Raw genomic sequence first — 22482 nt, 5'->3', positions numbered from 1 at the left:
CTATGTGACCAACTAAGAAGAGTACTGTTACAGAGTGGAACTACCCAGGAAACAGTGTGGTGTGTTTCCAGGTCTTTTATACAAGCACACCTGGAACAAAGCTCTTTTTTTTCCTCCCTTCTTAGAGAGTTTATTCATCACTGTAATATGAATGATGACTTTAAATGTCTTGTCATTCTCGACCAAAAGGCCCTCTGGCTACACATATGTTATCTTCCCATAGTAACACTGAGGCTGGGATGATGGACAGTCATTAGTGGTAGATGACTTGATGATTAATGACTGTCCCTGTTGACACTAAAGAGGACACTGAAAATGGATTTATCATTGATCAGCTTTTACATATAGGGTTGGAGATGAGGAAATATGTAGTCTATAATTGGCATTGGGGGCATGGGATTAATTAGATTTCACACCAATTCCTGGTCTAAAGAAATTCTAGCATTTTTATATTTGGTTCCCCATGTGGATATATATAAATACAGGTGAAGTGCTAGATCAGTCTTGGCTCATCCTAAGTCAAAAAAGTGATATTAATAAGCCCGCACAGACTTTGGTTTGTAATATGAATGCCCACCGAACCCTCACCACAGTCACATAAGGAAATCCCATTGAAATTTGTCTTCTTCAATAATGATGAATCATGTTAAAGATAATCATCTTCCTTACAAAAAGCCTATACTACTACACTGAATAAATATACTCTTTTTTGTCACCAAATTTCTCAATACAGACGTATGATATTAACACTGATAAATCTATGTTTTAATAACTGTGAAAAGAATTGTTGGTAGAAACTAAAAATAACACATATGCCAATAAAAACAAAACTTACAGGATATTCCTAATTTTCTAGTGTTGAACTTTAAGCCAAGATACTGGCTTGCTCTCTGAAAAAGTTAATTGTACAGATGACAAAACTAATGCATCTCCCATTCTAATTGGAGTCTAAAAAATGTGAGAGCATTGGTGTATTTATAGTAGTAATTGACAGGAGAAGAATTGCTACCATTAACAACATGACTGATTGAAACATAGTAGACTGCTTGACAAAAACAATTCTCATTCTTCCTTTTCAGTCTAAAGCTTATTATTTTCTCTTGAGCATATCTGGACTCACCATATTTGACCTGATATTAAATAAGTGACAAAAATTACGCTGTGTATGCCCTGTAGGTGTTATATTTATTCAAAGTAAAAAATGAAAAGTATATATACTTTACAGTGAAGACATTTGTCTGTCAATTATAGGCTTCTCATAGGAAAAAAAAAAAAAAAAAGAAAGAAAAAAAGAAAGAAAAAGCTCCAGAACTGGCATCTAAAAACACTGTGGTAAGCTGTATTCTGGATATATGACTCTTGCCAACATAAGTATACTCAAAATTATGTGGTATGTAGTTGTCTGAAGTATATAAAATACTACTTAAACATAACTGCAGAGGAAGTACCCAGTATAACCAACTTGTAGATGATAATTACTTGACTTTTTCAAAGTAGCTTTTCCTTTCAGAACACAAAAGTAACTTATTTAGTAGTACTACTGTTATCTGATGAACAGCAGCTTTAACAGGATGATTATGAACACTGATGCACTTTTATTTACAGATGAACTCAAAATGTTCTACAGTCAGGCACTATCTGTAAACTAGCATCTGAATATCCAAGAAACAACATATTACATACCTGCAGTGAGTCTCTAGGCCTCTCAGGACATACTGGATACCACAAAACTAACAGAAATGTCCACCATTAGTACAATTTAAAACTGCATTCCTTTCTGACTGCTGTTGGCTATTAATGATCTCACTGCACTTTTTGCAGGAGTTGCAATACTGATGCTTGTGTTTGAGTCAGACTTTACATTGTCCACTACATTCCACTCACCTCATTTTCCAGTTTGGGTTAACTACTTGTGATATTATTTATGTCTTTTATTTTTTTTTTTTTTCTCTTAACCATGTTGGAGATAATCTAAGTAGAAAAAGATAAGTCTCTTTTCATTCCAGAAGTAGATATTTTTGGTAAGAGATTAGGCTATCTCCTCAGTATTTAATATAGTATCACAGCCTTGCAGGTTCCTCCTTAGAACTGTAAATATGAATGGTGTAAAATAGTCAAATCTGGTTTTATGTTGATTTTCATCTACTTTGCTCTAGCTCCTTCCAGAATGGACACGATAAATAAATTGAGGAAGCTGCAGTAAACTTTGAGTGGAGCAGAAGAGCCTTCAATTTACAATAAGAACTGGGTTATCGCTGGGTGGTCTTTCAGTCGTGCCTCAAAACAACTGCAAGGCTGAACACATTGATACAATATTGGCAAGGTTTAAGCATGTCTATAAAATGTTTACAGACTTTCCAGATCCCATTATCATCCAAAATGTCCATATTACAGACAATGTTACCTCTGACTTCCACATATTCATCACAGCTGTAGAGCAGGAAAGAGAGTAAACTTTGATATTCTATTCTTGGTGATCACTCTGGCTATTTTTCATAGTCTCTGCCCTACAGAAATCCTTTGTCACAGACAGCTTCAAACATTTTTTCCCTCTTATTCTCCTTTTAACTTTTGTCAGAGTAGATATTAGCATTTTACCCTGGACTTACTACATCTCAGTCCTGACCTTTCTAACCTAATTGTGTATCTCTTACAGCAAGATAATGTTCCTTAACCCTGCAACAGAATGGTGGAGCATAGCTCAAGTCTAGCTGGTTAGAATCCCTTCTTCCAACCAACAGGTTGGCTTCATCCCTACCCTTTACTGAGCCTCACTTTGTCCCTCTGATGATGCCCTTAAGCTGCTTGGTACTACACTATTTGTCTCAGCCCAAGCCTGTTCTAGTGAAAGTGCAAATAATTAAATGACACAGGTGATGACAGGACACTGCTTGAGCCTGGCTGTTTTACATTCCTTGTGAAGATATAGTTAGTAATTGCACAAGCAGCAAACTCAGTTTACTAGGTGAAGAAGAAATCAGAAAAGCTGAATCCCCCTCACACATGCCCATGGTAATTTATTAATTAAAAAAAAAGATTAGCTACTGCAGTCATGTTTGCTTTCTCAGCATCATTTTAAGATTTTAGGAGTAATTGCAGTGCTACTGTTACTGATACATCAAACTAAGCAAAAACACAAGGGAGCAAAGATACACTCATGACCATGGTACGCAGATATCTAAACCATGCAGAAACTACACATGAAATTACTCCAGTTAACATATTAATCTGAGACAGGTAGAAAATACCCTCAATTGTTTACTTATTTCACAATCCAAATAGATATTAACTTGATTAAAAATGATTGATTTAGAAGACAGCTCTTACTTAAAATTACTTTCTAAAACTAGTTGCTGTGTTTGCTTTTTATATAACTTTTTTTATCCATTTTATAAAGAAAATGTTCTAAGTATATTGGTAAACTTTTTTTTTTTTTCCCCCCAGTTATTTTGCTTGTAAATTTAATGAGAAATGGCTATTATAAATTTGAGAAACCCCAATTTGGCAGCAGGGTTCTCCCTCCAGAAAGAATGTCATATAGATCCCTAATGAATAAGGTTCATATAAGTGAGGTTTCTAGTGTAATGTTATTTTGATGGTGCCAAGTGTATCAATGACCCATGACACTCCACTAAAACAGAATAAGCTTTCACTGTTAGTATGAATCTTTGCAAATATATGCTATATGGCATTTCTCATCACTTGCTGAAGAATGGATGGCAATGTCAAGCTACTTGTTTTGACTAATGTTATTGTAAGTCATAATTTGTTATTCCTGGAGACCATTTAGTCATAAAGCCACTACCTGTTGTCTGGCCAACCTGTGCTCCATCCTGCAGTATGGTGAACATTTTGGCTTTGATCCAATAGCTATTTAACACATAGGTACTCATTTTGAGGTTAGTTATGATAGTTCAAACTAATATTACTAGGAAAAGGACAATGAATCTTCAAGACATACATTCAGACAGCCTTAGTGCAACGTGAGGTTACATGATACCTTTCTGGACTCCCTTCACTAAAATAGTTTTCATGAATGCAGAAAGAGATATCAAGCTTTCCAGTGCAGAGCATTAGTGATCTTTATGACTGCATAATTTCTTCTGTAGGTCACAGTAAAACTGCCTTGAAATTTACCCTCAGCTCAGGAGGAGAAAAGCATTTGTATGCCATTGTCCTGCCTACCTGAATACCATAGCCCCCAAGACCTTCATGAAGTCCACTCCATTTTCCCTATTAGTTAAATATACTTGCAAGATGACACTATGGACTCTGAAATAAAACCCTTACCAGACACTTACTTAAAGCGTCTAATTGTGTCATTCTGCATGTGTATGTGTGATACAAGTGTCTCCATAAATAAGTTTTCTTCTAGCTTTCTCAATATTATAAAGGATGTGGTTAGAGGCAAGCATTTCCAAATAAAGCAGCAAATCACACACAGTTTTTCCAAGAGTTTATGACATAGTCTGCCCCTTCACCTCATATCTCATTACAGAATCAAGGAGATGGCATAAGTTTTGGGAAATCATCTGGAGACATTGGTCTTATTGCTTGTTATGATATTGTCTAGCTAGATAAATTTAGCCACTTCAGTTTGTCATTGTGTAATTTTGTTTCATCTCCTGTCTCATCTGTGTAGGTTCATTCTGTCAAATGGAATTCCCCAGCTACCAGTTTTTTTCTAGGTAGGATAATACAAGACATACTGTGCTCCATTTTTGCATATTAAGAATGTTTATAGCTCCTGAGCTAGTTCAATGTCTGTATTTTCCATTGCTCTTCGTAATGCATAAATAACTTGATTTTGTATTCAACAGTTCTGAGCATAAGTTGGCACAGAAGCCAAGCCTCTTGGATGAAGAACTCATACAAAATTAATAATTTGTGAGAAACAAAGATCCTCCAAATGCAATATATTCAATTTCTCCAGTATTACGTGGTATTATCTAGCAGATTCAGTATGATCTTCACCCACCCTGGAAACCAATTTTATCTCATTTTCCCCTATGTTATTTATTTAAAAGAGATTTCTATAGTTGTCATTGTTGCAGTACTCAACACTTTTAACTTATTTCTATTAGAAAGACCTGATTCTCTTCAGATCTTGTTTTCAGTTCAGCTAGAGGTTAGCTCACTTGTATTTTAGTGAATTACAGGTTAAGCAACTTCTCTGAATCACAGATCTAATTCAATGCTCTTGGTGAGTAGAATTTTCTCTATAGTACACAATGAAGTACTGAAAGAGGAGGATATCTTGTGAATTATTTATAGATGTTAAATATATTTGACAAAGTTTCTCATACTTCCAGAAGAACATTATTGATTCTCATATACCTTTAGTCAAACCAAATGTTTATTTTTGACTTCATAGAAAATAAGTTAATAGGGCAAAAAAGTTTAGATTAGTATTTGAATAAAATACTAAGACTGGTTCACAGGTTTTCTGATTTATCCTAATAATTAAACAGTATAATTATATATGATAACTCACACAGTAAATTTTACATTATCGATAGGGAGGAAATTTATCACAACAGCAAATGTCTGTATTTGTAGGCTTGTGGGCTTGAACTGGGTTCAACGCTTAGGAATGATGTCTGAATTAAAATGTTGAAGAAGTAAAAGTAAAAGCAAATTAATTACTTTCAATATTGCAGCACGTCTTTCTCATATTAGGTTAATGTTAGTTTGTATCTGTGGAGTAGATATTGGCTTTTACAGTGTACTGTTACATCTGCTGAAATCGTATTCATATTCAAAGCAGTATTATGTGGGTGTTTAACTTTCTTCTTAAAAAGTGAGATGTTAATATGACCTTATTTTAAACATATGTCAAAGCTATCTCATCAATGAAGATGAATTTGAGTAAAGTTGAAGATTGGGAGGGCGTATGTTAACTTCTTTACAGAACTGAAGCTCCTGATTTTCTACCAAAAAATCATCTAAGTCCTGACTGCCACAAGAAGATGAACCACGTTCATTGTTACACTGAAAAATACCCATGCTTGCTCATCTCATAATTCAGTTGGACGGTTAGGTGGTTAGGCCAGAACAAATGTCACTTTAATTAATGTAATTACATAAACTAAAGTAAAAGGCTACACGAATACTCCCTGGATTAGCAAACTAATTAAAATTTTTAACCTCACCAGTGAAGTTTCCTGACAACTGCAGGAAAAGACATGCTTTGCAATGAAAGTACAGTAATGTCCTAGACAAAGCCAAGTGCCCTTATCACTGGCTACAGAGTCAGAACACAGCTTGCTGATTTTTTTTTCCCAAAATAATGAACCTTTCTGAGCTAATGTACAGAAATGAATGTTTCAGTAACAGTAATGAAGGATGACTCAATCTACCCAGTCTCCTTTGAACTATCTCTCTCTTTTTATCTTGTGCCTGGGTGGCCAATGCAAACTTTCCAAATGGGAGTTCCAGATTTAAATTTCTACATTTACTGTAGTGAACGGAATTCAGGTTTAATATTTCCTAAGTGATTGATCTACCCAGATATGATACTAAAGGTATATATTATAATACTGCCTATATCCTTCTTGAAGCCTGGCCTTTGAATGAAAGAGACTGGAATTGTCCATTTCTGTGCCAAAATCAGGTGCATGAGGTGTGTCAATATGCCTACTAAATCACGGGCTGCTACCATTTTAGGTAATGATTTGTTGCATTTCTACATATAGTTGGTCAGCTATAGAATTTCAATGGGAAATGGGTTATCAGATCTCTCAAAATGGAGTGTCTGTCTAGATTTAGATATCTATATTTGTGTATCTTGAGAATATCATGATGCAAAATATTGGGGCCAGCAGAGCTGAAAACTCTCAAGAATTGGGCTTTTCAGGATTGCAGTGGTTTTTTTCTTTTTTTTCATGGCCTAAAATGTTTTCAGTGTTTACTGAAGATTCGCTGAATCTACACTTCCTCTTTGTTACAATGAATTTGAGGTGAAGTTTCCCAGCTTCACAATCTGCTGTGAGATTGAGTACATTAGTAAGACCTTTGAGATCTATGGAAGAAGGAACTGTGTGAAGTAATATTGCTATGAATCTTGACAGAAAATATTTGCTTCTGCCCGTTAAATAAAAACAATGAAAAAATAGGTTTATCCTTCAAAGATATTCAGAAGTTTTAAGATGAGTAACTTTATTTTCTCCAAAGAATGATAACATTTTGGTTTTCAAAGAAAAAGTGAAATACTCCACAAAAAGATGACTTTTTTTTTTTTTAAAGAAAAAAGTCTTTTAACTCTTACAAATATCTATACTTTTTAAAATCAATCTAAACAAATTATTGTAGACTAATACAGCCATGGATAGTGCCTAGAATGTAGGTAAATCATCATGTTACCATATACAGTGAACTGTGTTCTGCTAAGAAATGCAAAGTGCAGTGGTCAGAGACCATACATTCTAAACAGGTAATTTATGAAAATGTGGGCAAGGTATGCCTTTTGTATTATTAACAGCAAGGTACAATGTATGTCTTGTGTACTCAAAGGCTGCCATTACTGTTTACAGATAATAAGTCTTTCTCTTGATGATTTAATGTTCACAAACCATAATACATATTTTTGAATGATGTAGGCACATTTAGAGACTTTTAGAAAAAAATTGATAAGTTACTAGAAAGTTATATCTTCTTGTTATCCTTACTGTATGCTGAATATTAAAAATACTTTTTGCTAGTGATTGAATTTTTGAAAAATTCTTAGGTTTCAGTTTGAGAGCGCCAATACTATTTGCATTTGTTCCCTCATGGAAGCTGTACTAAGGCAATTATCTTGATGGTTTCTTCCTTTTTTGTTTTAATTTTGTACTTTTTTTCACTTATAGCCTATTTTAACCTTGGTTTCCTGACCTGTATTCGCTGTCCATATGTGCAGGCATGTCAGTGCACTACCTAAACATTTTTGAAGATGATGATTCATTCCAACTTAATATAAAGAAAAAGAGTCTCAGAAATACTAAGTTCCTAATGGTTCTGCAGAATTGACCAAGTTAGGTCAAGAAAATAACCTGCCTGGTTAGCATTCTTACAGAGGGAAAGACAAGAGGAATCACAGAATGTTAGGGAGTTGGTCTCGACCTATTCTATCTGGCAATACATACCTGGTCACCAAAACATGTGCTTTTACTAGTGAAACATCACAGTGCTAGCCAACAGCTAGCTATGGTATCCATGCCCTTTTGTCCAGTCAACAGAATTGAGGATAATTAATTGAAGCAGGAATACTGTAGAGGACATGGATGGAGCTAGAGGCTAGATTTGGCTCTAGGCATAGGGAAAGCTATTAAAGACAGCAAAATTGACATCATTTAGCTTCTTAATTTCCCTATGTTGATGTTGTGGAAATGAAGGATAAATGCTGTTGATAAAGAAGGGTCCATTTAAGGAGTGACAGCTACTACTGGTGAGGAGACAGTCTTTCCTTAGATTGCACTAAGAATAAGAAATATGAATATCCAGAACCATTCCCCTCCTTTTGTGTTGAAACTCCACAATTTTCCTTTTCTTCTTTCAGAGAAGAAAGTTGGAGTGCATCAAAGACCCACCCAAACAACATCAAAATCTAGTGTGGACTACTCTGCTGGAAAGCTTTGACAAGCACAGCTGGGGGTTATGGTGTTGTGAAGGACTAAGAAAGAAGGAAAGGATTTAAGTATGCTGAAATGGCTAGGAGGCATGATTAGAACCTCAAAAATTTTATATTCAGGGAGCTGGAGGAGTGGTAATCTTTCAACCCCAACAGAATACTTCAGAAGTAAGTCAGAGACACAGCTTGTAACTGTTAAAGGAGAGTAACAGGAGAAGACATTCATATTGCTCTTGTTTTAATGGCCACCATGATATCTTGATAGCCTTCATTCCCAGATGGCAAGGGACTATTATTTTTAATATACTGTGCAGTATAAAAACTTTAAAGTTTTGCCCACTAAAGCTATATTAAGATTTATTATAGGAAAGTAATTTATTTCATTTTGAAACTATCCCAGAGTTTTAGATTAGTATCAATTTCATTACTTACTACACTTTAAAACTACTGTCTAACATACTTATCTTTGTTTCAGCAATAAAGTCAGGTTGAGACTTTGTCATTATTAATTTTTCCATGTCTGTTCCTGCTGATGCTTACCTAAGCAACAATGAGTTTCCTGGGTTCTGCCATAACTTCCCTTTACTTTTGATATTGTATCCTAGATCTGGAGCTTTGTAATAAGTTTATTTGTTTCCTCCATATATTGCCATTCTTGACATCTCTGGGTAATCTGAAGACTTGACTTGTTGGTCAAATAAAAATGAATAAAACAATGACAATGATTCCCATGTGTAGGGAAGATGTACATCCTAGAATGTTACTCAGCAGTCTCAAAAATATAAGCTTCAATATAATGCATGATATTATGAATCAGATAGTTTTTTTCTGGTTTCTTTAACTGATCAACCCATTTATGGTAAAATCATTGCATAAGTTAGATTGGAAAGGACTGCAGATTACCTAGACCAACCTCCTGCTCAAAACAGGTTCATCTTCGAAGTTTGACAGTTTCTTGGGACCAAGTTCAGTCAAAATTGAATTTCTCCAGAGACAACTTTTGTGGGAAATCTTTTCCTGTGGTTAACTACACTATTTGTGATACTTCTTTTTGTGTATGTCATGTTGAAAATTGCTATTCAGAAGCTTGTGACCACTGCATCCTGTTCTTTTACTGTGTGTATTAGAGAAGAATCTGTCTTATCAGCCTATTCAACTGATGAAGACAGAAATTAAATCCCCCCTTCTTCTGGAGGAATATTTCCTTGAGATTCCCTTCTTCTGGAGAAATATGTCCTTGAGATTACTCCAGGCTAACAAATCAATTTTTTTCAATCTTTTAATAGAATCTTAGAATCATTTTTGTTGGAAGGTATGCTCAAGATCGTTGAGTCAAACCATACCCATCTTTCCTACCTGTAGTGTCCTCAGAATATTTTGCTTTTTTGTCATGCCTTCTGCATTGTCTTGTCTAAAATAAACTGTTTAGGTAACATATATTTAAACCATAGAATTATGAATTATTCAGTGTGTGTTCAGAGAGGTGTGTCAGTGTTAGTAGTTTTCTTGGATTACTGCATTTTTATGCATAATAATTCGTTCATTTGTAATCCTACTTACATCTTTATTTCATCAACAAAGTTGGCTTTTACTTTGTACTAGCTGGATATAAACATCCCAAGTAAGAGTAAGTTCTACTTTTCCATTTGAAGTAAACTTTTACACTAAAAAAATACCTTTGTCATCTCAGCCAAAGCAATGTTGCAGCCAGTTATTAAAAACACACTTTAAAAGAAAATTCTTCAGCAGATTAAAGGAAAACAAACAACAATCACAGGAAAAGAAGAAAAAATAAAATAACATACATGTTTAATCTTTCTTTTTTCCTTTTTTGTCTTCTCTGACACCAGTAAATTTGGGTTATTTTTATATGGGTAGATGTAGTTAAATGCCTGTTGGGCTATTATATGATTTTTTAATTTAGGTGGTGTGTATATATGTATATATGATTAAATTTATGTATATGAAAGATTTTACACTTCCCTATTACCCTTCCAAGATTGCTTAAGTCTAGATCAAAGGAAAAGCAAACAAAAAAACCCCAACCAAACAACAAATGTTTGTGTTACAGGATCGGTAGGAGGTCAGTGCATTACAGTTTCATTTATTTTTACTGTATTGCTTTGCTTCTAGTATTATTCACTAGCAACGTATGGAGTTGTGTTATGCTGTGTGAAGAGAACCTTGCTGGAACAACCCATTTTGTGACTGTATTGATAACTTGCTTTAAATCAAATCAGAGCTGTGTTTGAAGATGTTAGAGGATGTCTTCAGATAGAATAAGACAATTTTTTCATACCCTTTAAAGTCTTTTAGTATCTTTGTCTCATCTCATTTTACTACTGTATTGAAATCAGTCTCAGTCAATGCTTAGCATTGTTTGAATGAGAGCGAAATGGACTGTCAGGTACTGCTTTACACATATAATAATGGCCACGACATTGTCAGAAATAGGAACATCAAGAAAACTAGAAAAAGACCAGTCTTTTGTAGATATGAATGAAGATCAGCTATGGAGCATGGGTAGCATTGGCTTAAAAGTATATATTTTGTGATTTGAAAAAATGCTGTACATTTGTTGTTTGAATTATGCCCTTTGTCATACTCCATTAACAAACACCAGTAAATCAAAAGGCACAACTGCACTGGAAGTGTGTTATAAAGAAATTTCATTATGATTTTTTTTTTTTTTTTTACAGAACATTATTAAATGTCTCAGAGTTGTAGCTTGTAGATAACACTAAAACTATTTTAGTAAATATTACTGGTCTTTAACACTAGAACCTATGGAGTGTTGTCTCCTATGATTTTTATTGGATTTTCTATTTTACTGTGAACTAGAAACTTTCAGACACTAATCATGGCTGCTACTGGAGTTTTCCTAGCAACAGCTATCCACAAACTTATTTGTTAAGAAATCTGATTCAGAAACAGTACTTTCCTTGATATTCTGTAGAATCAATTCTTAATGTTAGAAGTGTTCAGTTTATAAATTACAGCTAATTATTAGATACTTCCCAATTGTACTGACTATACAAGGTAGATGGAAAATATATTTTTTTCACTTCCAAATCTCTTTGATGCTTATTATACACCTTTTCATTTTCCTCTTGTTCTAGAGTCAATGATCAGCTGAATTTGATCTCTCATTTCATAAATTAGAAAAGGCTTTGTTTAAAAGTATTCATCCTTTTACATTTAAATGGTAACATGGGTCAATGATGTATATAAACTGTATAATTGAAGACAATATATAAATTCAAATTAATTCAGAAGATTATTCATGCTGAAGATGATAAAAATAACTGCTTTTTCTGTATCCACAGGAATTTGATTTCTGGCAAGGTTTCATTTGTGGGGTAAATTATTCCAGAAGTCTCTGTGTAAGAGATGTGAAATACTGCAAAGTGAGTCAAACTCTTTAATTACGCCATCAGTAAAGCTAGAATGCGTTCCTCAATCTTTGTTTTACTTTTAGAGGCATAAAGGAATTTTGCTTCTCCATTTCTATTTTTGAATTGCTAGTAAATGTCCTGTATTAGCAATTAAAAGTAAACAAAATTCAGGAATTGTTCAGTGATAAAAAGCTCATTAAGATTTACTTTACCCAAATGATCATTTTGCTTATTTCAATTCAATCCACCATCCTTAGCTCATATCCAGTTCATCTATTTCATCTTTGAAATCAAATATCAGAATGTATGATTAACTGAAGTCAATCCTTGACTTCCTATACATATCTTCTAAAATGAAAGTTTAAGCCTGTATATTACACTTAAACTTTCATGAAGCCACCAAGCTTATTTCAGGATTGAAATTACAGAGTTTAATAGATTCAGAGCTAATTATAAAGTCATTCTGAGGCAGAACAGAGACAACCAAACCAGATGGAATCCATTACCAATCATACTCCTGAGACTGTTTGGCATTATTAACATGAATAATATTTCCATGTAGCAGTGTCTATTTTAATCAGTTTCTGTCTGGGTACCATCACTAGAGATACTTCTATAAGCTTTATGTAGAGGTCACCTCCACTCATTGCAGCAGTAGGTCCTGTCATACTTGGCTCTTTCAGTTTAATTAAGTGAACAGACTAAAACTTATGTCTCTATTTCTTATTCAATGTGTCAATTTCAAATTAAATGTGTCCCTAAGACATCTGCACTCCAAACTAGCCCACAGACATCACATTGTGAGTCCAACCTAATATATCTTGTCTCCCAGCATGGCTGATTAGTCAAACGCTACCCTAACCACTGCTATAGCACTTCCAGTGCAGAGCTGGCTTGGGATTAGATCTCTGTGCAAAAGGGAAACTTCATCAATATGAAACAACTTCTATTATTTTGAAAAATTATCAATATCAGATATGAAGCTAGGCATAAAATTACAAGTCTGATCATCTTGGTAGGAAGCATAGCCAATATGTTTACAAGGCTATTGATTATTCAAATTTATTGTTTTAAGTTTCACAGTCCAAGGGCAGGTTCATGGGGTGGAAAATGAGATTTGTAATTTATAAATGAAGATAATAATGTCTTAAGTTTCCTATTTCAACATTTATTACTCCCTGTTGTACATCACTCACTCTCTGTCTTACACACACATGCAAACATATCATGGCTTTTAGTAAACTAAGTTATGAACCTGCATTTCACACAATTGTTCTCATTCATTAAAAATCATGAATGAAAATAGAAATTGGTGACTTTGACTCCTCTGAATTACAGTCAGTATATATACAATGTATTCACAGGGATTTAAAATTTTTAAAAAGCAACAAGTTCTATGTGCAGATGACCCTTTTTGAGTTTAGGGACACATAGCAAGATACTTTAATACTTTAAAAATCAATGAACATGTTTCCTCAAGTTTAAAGTAGGTATTAATGTAAAAAAACAAACAAACAAAAAAATCAATGTTGCCTTCTGCTTATCATGGTTAGATTGGATAATACATGCTTTGAGCAAGTCTTCTGGTTCCTGTTGTCATCTTCTTGAAGAAAGTCAGAAGAACCTTGAGTTGCTCATTTTGATCTACAGTCCATTTCATCCAAAACTCATACTATGGATGCCAGTTGTACTTTCCAAACTAGATCATTATTTAAACAAATTGAGAAGTACTTTATCAAATACTGTAAAACAACACAGGAAATTTGTAGTGATTATCTGTTAAAAAATCACTGGTAAAAGTACATAAATGGCATTAGGAGTTGATCCCATTTAAGCAGAGAGTTGGAAGTTAGGCCCTTTCCTTGAAGAGTAGGGACAATGGACTCAAGACTCCTGAGGCTCATACAGGATTCAAATGTGAAGTCTCTATTTCTAGGCAAGTCTTCTCACCATGTGGGTCTAGTACAGAAAAATCTGCCTCCTGCTCTGCTCTGCAGCACCTGCCCTCAGGGAAGGATTCAGAGTTCTGAACAAGTGGGTGGAAACACTGACGGTGATGTTCTGCATCGAACATTTAGACCCTGTTTGACATTTTTCTGCAAGCTAACCTGAAGAAACACTCTCTCCAGCTGTTGAGTTGCAGTGCAATGGCTTCACACCTTTGTATGAGAAGAAAACATACTTCATTTAGGAGTCCTAATCCAAGGTGCACCTTTAAATGTGGCTGAATTCCACTCCTGTGGGATCACTTCAGCACAAAAAACCCCCACACCCAAAATCAAGGGAAACCAGTATCTACCCTAAAATTTGTCTTTAGAGAAGAAACTTTCTAACAGGGTAGTTTTTCCAAATGACATTTATGAAAGTATGTTGCAACTGCCCCTAGAAAGACTGCAACAGCACTTAGACTGAGTTGTAAAGGTTCATGTTAAAAATTCTCCAGCATCATGGACCTTCATTCATCCAAGCTGGGGACTGGCCAGAATGTAACACTACCCAGGAATCCCATACACCTAAGTTTCCATTTACTTTCAAAAAAGAACTGCAGGTGAGATGAATCACCAGCTCAAGGTTCTTCATTCCCCAGTGACTGTAGCAGGGATCTAGATGACTAGCTCAAACTAGAAGTCTAAATCCTACAAAGTAGTATTAGGCAAGATGGATCTTAATTTGACTACGCTAAGGCATATCTAGAAATTTCTCATGGCTCCAACAGCCATTGAATGCACTAACACAGAGAGTGAGGAAAAAATATTTTAGCAGTGAGTATGAATCAAGTTTTGTTCCGTAAATTCTAAACTTATTTTTAAAAATAAGAATGCTTTCTGTGTTTTAGAAAGACAAAAATAATTAGTTAGCTGAAATGGCATTAAAACCAGCTAGTTTCTCTAGTTGCGTATTATTGGATTTCTCAGTTATGAACTTTAAAATGAATGTATGTAATAACGCAGACCAACTGAACAATATGAAATGTATGATAAACAGATGCCTTGCCCTTCTTATCAAGCAGATGGATGACAGGTAGCACTAAAAAAATACTAATAGGAAATCAGATTGATTAATGTGGCAAAAATTCCTGCACTTGCAGCATTGATGTGTTTATTGGCAGAGATGTAAATATGCATGTAGCCTACTTTCATTTTCCCAGAACACAACTGAATTAACGTTGTGATGTTGCTCAGGGTAACAGACTCCCACCTAAGAGTCCTCCCACGCCACAAGATCAGTGGGACCCTGGAAGCTACAGCAGAAAGAAATTAGAACGTGCACCAAATTGTTGAGGTTGATAAAGAAAACACATTTGTCCTTCATGTATTTTTAAAGAGGTTCTTTTTCTTTATGACTTGTAAATGACTTCTCTCCGAACAGCACAGGCAAAATTTAAATAGGCTTTTTTTTTTTTTTTTTCCCCTACTTTTGGAAGACTGCACGGCTCCTGTCCTGAGTATGTTAATTTTTAAGGATCATAGGTTAAGCTAGCCCACTTCCCCACTTTGAATTAAGGTCAAATATAACTGAACAGCCCCTGACAGATGTTTGTCTTGTATGTTAATCATAGTAAAACTTAGCCAAGAGAATCAACAGCTTCCCGAATTAGCCTGTTCCCTTGCTGGACAACCCTTACAATTAGCGATGTTTTCTGTTATCTCATCTTATTAACTGTTGAGACAAATTTAAATTAAACTGATTTTTTTTTCTTGTCCTGTGCTTGTCCTGTTACTCATTACTGTCCTCTTTATTAAGACATTTAATATATTTGAAACTTTTTAATCTTCCTTGCCCTGACACTCTTATCCTACCTTTTACTCTCCAGCCTTAACAATTCCATTCCTCTAAGGCTATACAGATTGTTCTCAAATCTTCTTGCTTACTGATCTTCCCACAAATTCATTTAAAACTGACATTTATACACCAAAAATCCTTGAAATAGAATAATGACTGTCTTAAAATAATGCATCTGACAACAACATTTGTCTTTAATGGAAAAGTAGCTAATTTGATAACATATTTTCAGACTTTGTGTTTTACCACTTTAAGCTTTACTTCTGTAGCAATATGATCAGCTAGTTAATTCTCAATTTGTAGTTATGCATAAGATATTCATTCCCAGATGTGTTATTTCCACTTGATACTAAGAAAAATCATCCTGCTGATATCACCACTTCTCCAGTTTACCCACATCCTTTTGAATTAAAATCTGATCCTTCAGAGCATTTCAAACCTTTCCTAGGTCAACATCATACAGAGATTTGATAAGCATGTACCCTACTTTATCATCCAATCATCCCACCAAGTGTGTCGTTCTGATTTGACAACAAACCATTAATAACTATGTTAAGAATGCAGGTTTTTGACCATTTGTGCACTTTAATCTTTTCTACCTTTCCCTGACTTCCTCACTGCAATGCTAGATAGAACCATGTCCAGAGGGGTGCTGGGATAAAGATGTTGCAACCACATCTTTGGTATTTAGAGACCAGTAACCTCGTCAAAGGGTTAGACTGATCTGACATCTGCTCTTGGCAAATTCATATTGATGGGTTGTTATTACATCTTCCATGTATAAACATGTTTCTATATTGTTTCAAGCCCAAAGTGAAGTGAACTGTTCTGTAAATCCATCACTCTTGTTTTTCTCCATCACAAGTAAGTTCTATCTAACCTGAGCAAATATGTTGTTTCTCCATCAGATAGACATACAGATGTACTACATACCAGATATACCAGATGTACTGGTGTTAACAGTACCAGGTCAAATCTGACCCTTTTGTGAAGCATCAATGCAGAAAAAAAGCATTGATAATATTTTCTATCTCGTTCATTATATGTTCAGTCTCCACAAAGTAAATATTTTATTTTTAAAAAATGGTGTATTTATTTAAATATTAAAAAATATATTTAATGTCCCTTACTAGCTGAAACTTTTTTCTGCATGTCAGCCTTTTGGATTTTTTTTTTTTTTTCCACACTTATGCTGTTTTTTGTACCCATTTATTTTACATGGTTCTCTTTTTTTTTTTTTTATTTTCAGGTCATGAGGTAGCTATGATATCTCAACACCTTACTGAATAAATGTAGGAAATTGGTATATTAAGCAGAATCTTTATTTAACTAGTTTTAATACAATTTATTTTTATTAAAAAAAAAAAAAGAAAAAAAAAAAAAAAAGGCATCTCAAGAAGTGTGGAGGTAACCCTTTACTCCAAATCTTGAATCCAAAGGCAATGGGAGGACGCCCCCTTTATTTGAATAAAAAGGCAGAAAAAAAATGCAGTAATTTAAACTTGTAAATAATTTCTTCTCATGAAATATAAAAGTAAGTCATGTTTTTAAGTCAGAAATTCTTGGAATAAATCTCAAAATCATTTTAGTTTCTGAATTTCTGCAAGTTCAAAAACAAAGAGAAAACAAATAAACAAACAAAAAAAGCAAAAAGAAAAACAAAACCAAAACAAGAAAAACCCACCAACCAGCCAACCAACCAACCAACCAAAAACTCTACAGTGATTTGAGAGAGGCTGATAACATTTTGAGGAATTCCTTGAGGTTGAGGAATACCCTCTGTGAAAAGCTTGCATGGGTGAAGAGGCTTTCCATGGCAAGCAAAGGCCTTAAAGGGAGACACTGGGAGGGGGCAGGAACATCTTGAAGAAATGGATATCTTCACATTAATTCTGGTGTTCCCTAAGCCAGAAGGAAAGTGGATAACACTCAGATAAAGCCTCTGTGTTAATACTGTCACTTGAAAATACCCTTCTGTGCTGGTTTGGCTGAAAGCAAGTTATTTTTTTTTCATGAATTTAGAAACTTTACTTTTTCTTAGCTAGCATGCTTGTTGTCTGGTTTTAGTTTGGGAACAAGAAAATAACGCCTCAGAACAGAGCTAAAGTTTTTAATTGTTGTCTGGATGCCAAAGTCTTTCTCAGCTCTACTCACAGGCATAAGGCAGCTGGGAAGGGGGGTGTAGGTGGGGCAGATCTTGACTGACATCCAGACAGATCAATAAGAATTTTCCATGCCATTAGGATCATGCTTCATATTTAAGGAGAGTTGTGATCTTCCAGCTGGATGAGGAGTCAGGACAGATAACATGTTGAAAGCACAGAGGACAAAAAGCAAGAAGTTTCCAAGTTACTTTTCTTCTCTCCATTCCAAAGGTCCTGTGACCATGATTCTGCTTGTAAATAAGGTGTGATTGATTCATAAGGGCTTTGCACCAAACGGTTTTCATTCCCATGAGAGTGTCTTGCCTTTATTCTGCTAACCCTTTCTATGACTATTACTTCATTAACGACTTTTATCTGCTCTCTCCTGGAAGATTTTCTTTTCAGTAATCATAAAACCTATCACATGGCTACCTTGCCTTTTATTTGTTTCCTGGTAGATATACATGTCAGAATAAAGTATGCTATTGCATTTCATCTAAGACTTACATTTCTTCAAGTTCTAATTAACTTTCTTCTCAGTTGGGATTTTGTTTTCCCAAATGAAAGGGAACAATATCACAATCTCCCAGTATATGGCATATTTCCTTCTATATATTACTCATTAAAAGTCCAATTTGATTTCTGGAAAATGACAAACATGTTTTTCAGACAAAACAAATGAGTAGGTTTTTTTTTTCCTCTCTTTATTTTTTAATTATTATTTGTATTTTTTTAATGTGCTTACTCTGGATGATCTGTTCGTGTATTCAGGCAACTGGAGTAAGGAAAGAAAAGAAGTTGATAGATTTCTTCATGTTTTAGAAACCATCAAATCTTCCTTGGCTACTAGGTGCCAGAAGCCTGTATCTGGAGGAACTTTATGAAAATTAAGATAATTGTGATCTCTCTCTCTCACACACATCAACACACACATGTGCACATGTGCACTTTCCCAGTTTGCTCCTGTCAGGCTGCCCTGAGTTGTCCTAGTTTGTCAGATTAGATAATGTTTCCAGAATGTTGTCTCCTAGCAAAGAAAGCGATGTCCTTTGTACCTGCTTGTCAGGGTCATACTAGTGAAAAGATTTTTGATTTCAACAAACATCTGTAATATTTTCCTACATCACAGGTTGTCTCCTTGAAACAATATGTGATAACCCCCTGATCTCTTGAGTACTATAAACTTTGAATTTAATATTAGGAAATAAGGGATATTCTAAATTGGTTTCTTATCTTCTGCTGCCAAAATTCTGGGTTTTGTTGTTTTGTTTTATAAACACCTCTTTAGAAGGCACTCTGCTATCATAAATTTAGGTCTAGTACTTAGTTTGTGACCTGTGGTTGTATATAAAAGTAAAGGACAAAGCATTAAGTTCCCCAAGATGGATGCCAGAAGTATAATTTGTATGCTCTGAAGTAGATCACATCACACAATCAGACTGCCAGACTTTCTCCTCTGTTCTCATGCTTAAAAAAGAAAGAGGAGGGTATGGCAAATGGGTATGTGGGTTTTGCCCTTTGATTGTCTGATGACCACAAATAAATATTTTTTTGCTCTTCATGTACATACAGATGTCCCATGACAGGATGAAGGCATAAACCATGTAGGCAAAGGAAAGTGAGTGAGGAAGTTCCACATGAACTTAGAGAATCACAGCCAAGTCAATATCAGAAACGCATATAGTCTCATAAGGGGAAGACTTTAATGCTTTTAGTTTATTTTGATTTATGCTAAGGCTTTACATTTGGTCGTTAAGTTCATTTGGCAAACTACTTTCCAAAAAACATGACAAGCAAGTAAATTATGTTTACCAAACACGCATTCTGGCACAGAAAGGCAGCATCAACAAGCTTTGCCTTATTTAGTAAAAAGAGAAGAGAAGCATCTGGTAAAAAATTAATGATGTCCTGACAATTGTATATATCTTGTTGAATATAAGTGGAGTTTCAGATTTTTTGTCAGCATCAAAAAAATCTGAAGTCTACAAACTAGACTAAAAAGAAGCAAGCATGTAAGGGACTGATGCATTCATATTTTAGAGGAAGACATGTAAGAGTGGTTCTCCCAACAAAGAGTATCATGTTAACCTCTAAAGATTACTGTGGGTCATGTGTTAATTATAATCTGTATTCTATGGGAAATTTAGTTAGTTATATTTTTAGTCTTTGTACAAGGTAGATCTTTCTTCCTGTAAAACTGGAATGTATATATTTAGTTTCTCATTAATTCAGTTGCAAAAATATGCAACAAGTGATTACTTTCATTCCTCCTCTCCATATATATTTGTATCTTCACCTTGTGTATGAAGATATAATCCCTTGCACATGCACACATACCTATATACTTGTGAGCTGAGAGCAAATCTGGATCACACCTGTCTTCGAAATATTTTTTTTATTTCTTTTTAAAGCTTAGAGTGTGAATTTGAAAATGTAACTTCAGTTCTCATCTAAGCTATTTTGTTTACTACCACAGATTGTTTTAAAGTACATCCATTCACAAGAGATTCTACACAATTTTAAATTTAGACATAATGGTAATTTTTTTATGTTTCTGTTGCTGTTTCTGTATTGTACTCTACTATTCTGACCAACAAAAGCAGTAAGACAGAATAGCACTCAGCAATAGCCAAGGGAGGAAAGGTCAGAGAGGTGGTTTGGAAAAAATAATTCTTACTAGACATTTGGGCAGATTTGATATAAAAGTGGGCTGGAGAGGAGAAACATAAAATGGAAAATTACTTCTGCAGAAGTAACCTAGCCACAAGGGAAGACAACGGTCCAGCTGTCTGTTTTTGCTATAACCAAAGAGAATTTTAAATTAATTAAGCTTTCAGATGTATTCAGGTAAAGACCATTGCTAATTCTGTGGTGATTTCTTTTCAGTTTTAACGTTGTATTGTGACATGCAGTGTTAATTATTTCTTGAAATGTGAAGTTTTACCGAAAATAAGGTTTATGCAGACCAGAAAAATAGGCACCTGCTGCTCTCATCAAATCCTGCAGCTACTTGTCAACTGTTTCTGCGAATCCATTACATATGCAACAGAAAGAACAACTGGCAAAACAAAATAGCAGTCTAAAAAGAGAAACAAAGGTACCATTTTTTCAGTCCAATGGCATTCATTTATGGTCTTGTAGCTTTACTCCAAGTGTTTGGCAAAATAACTAAAGCCAAATTGAGTCATAATTTAAAATCCTATTCCTATATACATACAGGAATACATACAGCATTCTTCTTCTAGGTATTCACTATTAAAGAACAGATTTTATTGGCAGAAACACAAGCAACTATGAATCTGAATGTGAGATTTGGACAACTAGCAGTTATCCAGATGATTTTTGTGTTAGGCTGCATGTGACTTGGTCAGGTAGGCAATGCAATCTTAGGCAACCGGGAAAAAATATATATCAGGGTTGGTATACTAATGAAACGTGGTCATCACTAAACTGTGGTAGTCCAAACTCTTGTCCCAGGAAGCCTTTGTGGCTCTGATTATCAGATGAGTTTCCATTAGCCTTTAAGTTTCTGCTGCCGTTAATCTTCTGGCTTACCTAATGGCCTGGCCTAACAGGAGCAACACCCTAGCAACAAGTTCTTAGATCACCAGGGTTTGGTGTTTTGCCTTTTTTTTTTTTAATCCCCAGAGAAATTTCCAAGTGAGTTCTCATTTAGAATAATGTATTTTAGTCACTTTCCTCTTCAGATCATTAAAAAGAAAGAATTACTCTTATCCATTCTCCAGCATGTTGCTATCATGTTGTTGGACTTCAAACATCATTCCAGCTATAAGGTTCATTATTTTATTTTCTATTCATCTTTAAAATACTTCTTTCTGTGTTTCATTCCATCAGCTCTAAAAGCAAAACAAAGCAGCAGAACTGTCAGGAAATCGGAGTGTGATTTGTCTCCTGTAACTAAATACGTACAATACAGGCAAGCATACATGAGCTATAACAACACTCTTCTTGTCAACAGAGAAATATAGACACTTTAAGGTGTGATTCATCTGAATTACTTTATTCTCCTACTTTATATTCAATAAATTGTACTATGGTCAGTGAAGGCAGTCTATGGTATTGTCTCAGACAAAGCGTGCCTTTGCAGATACCTGTAATAGGTCAAATGAATTCCAGCCTTGGTGCCCAGTACTAAAATCAGAGGATATCATGTTAGCCATTGTTCTCTTGGATGCCCTTAACCTATTTGTCATCATTTGTTACCTTTTTGTTATGAATTATTAGCTTGATTCCTATGGTATAGTGCTACAGACAACTGTTCAGTGCTGAATGTGAGCATGAGCTTGTATGAGAACTAAGTCACTCTAAACCATACAAGTCCTGTTACAAATAGAGCTCCAGTACCATTATAAATGGATAATCCTTTTATGTTGAGATTACCTCCTGCTGAATGTCATATACTGATGGTGTAGTTAATTCTTTGATACACTAGCCAATTTTTCAGTTCTCTGTGTTTACAATATCATAATTGAAAAAGAAAACATATTTTTTTTAAAGCTTTCTTTTTTCACTCTTTTTTCATGTTTATTAA

The sequence above is a fragment of the Nesoenas mayeri genome (assembly GCF_963082525.1).
Source record: "Nesoenas mayeri genome assembly, chromosome: 1".
Lineage (NCBI taxonomy): Eukaryota > Metazoa > Chordata > Aves > Columbiformes > Columbidae > Nesoenas > Nesoenas mayeri.
Note: the sequence above shows the minus strand (reverse complement) of the source record.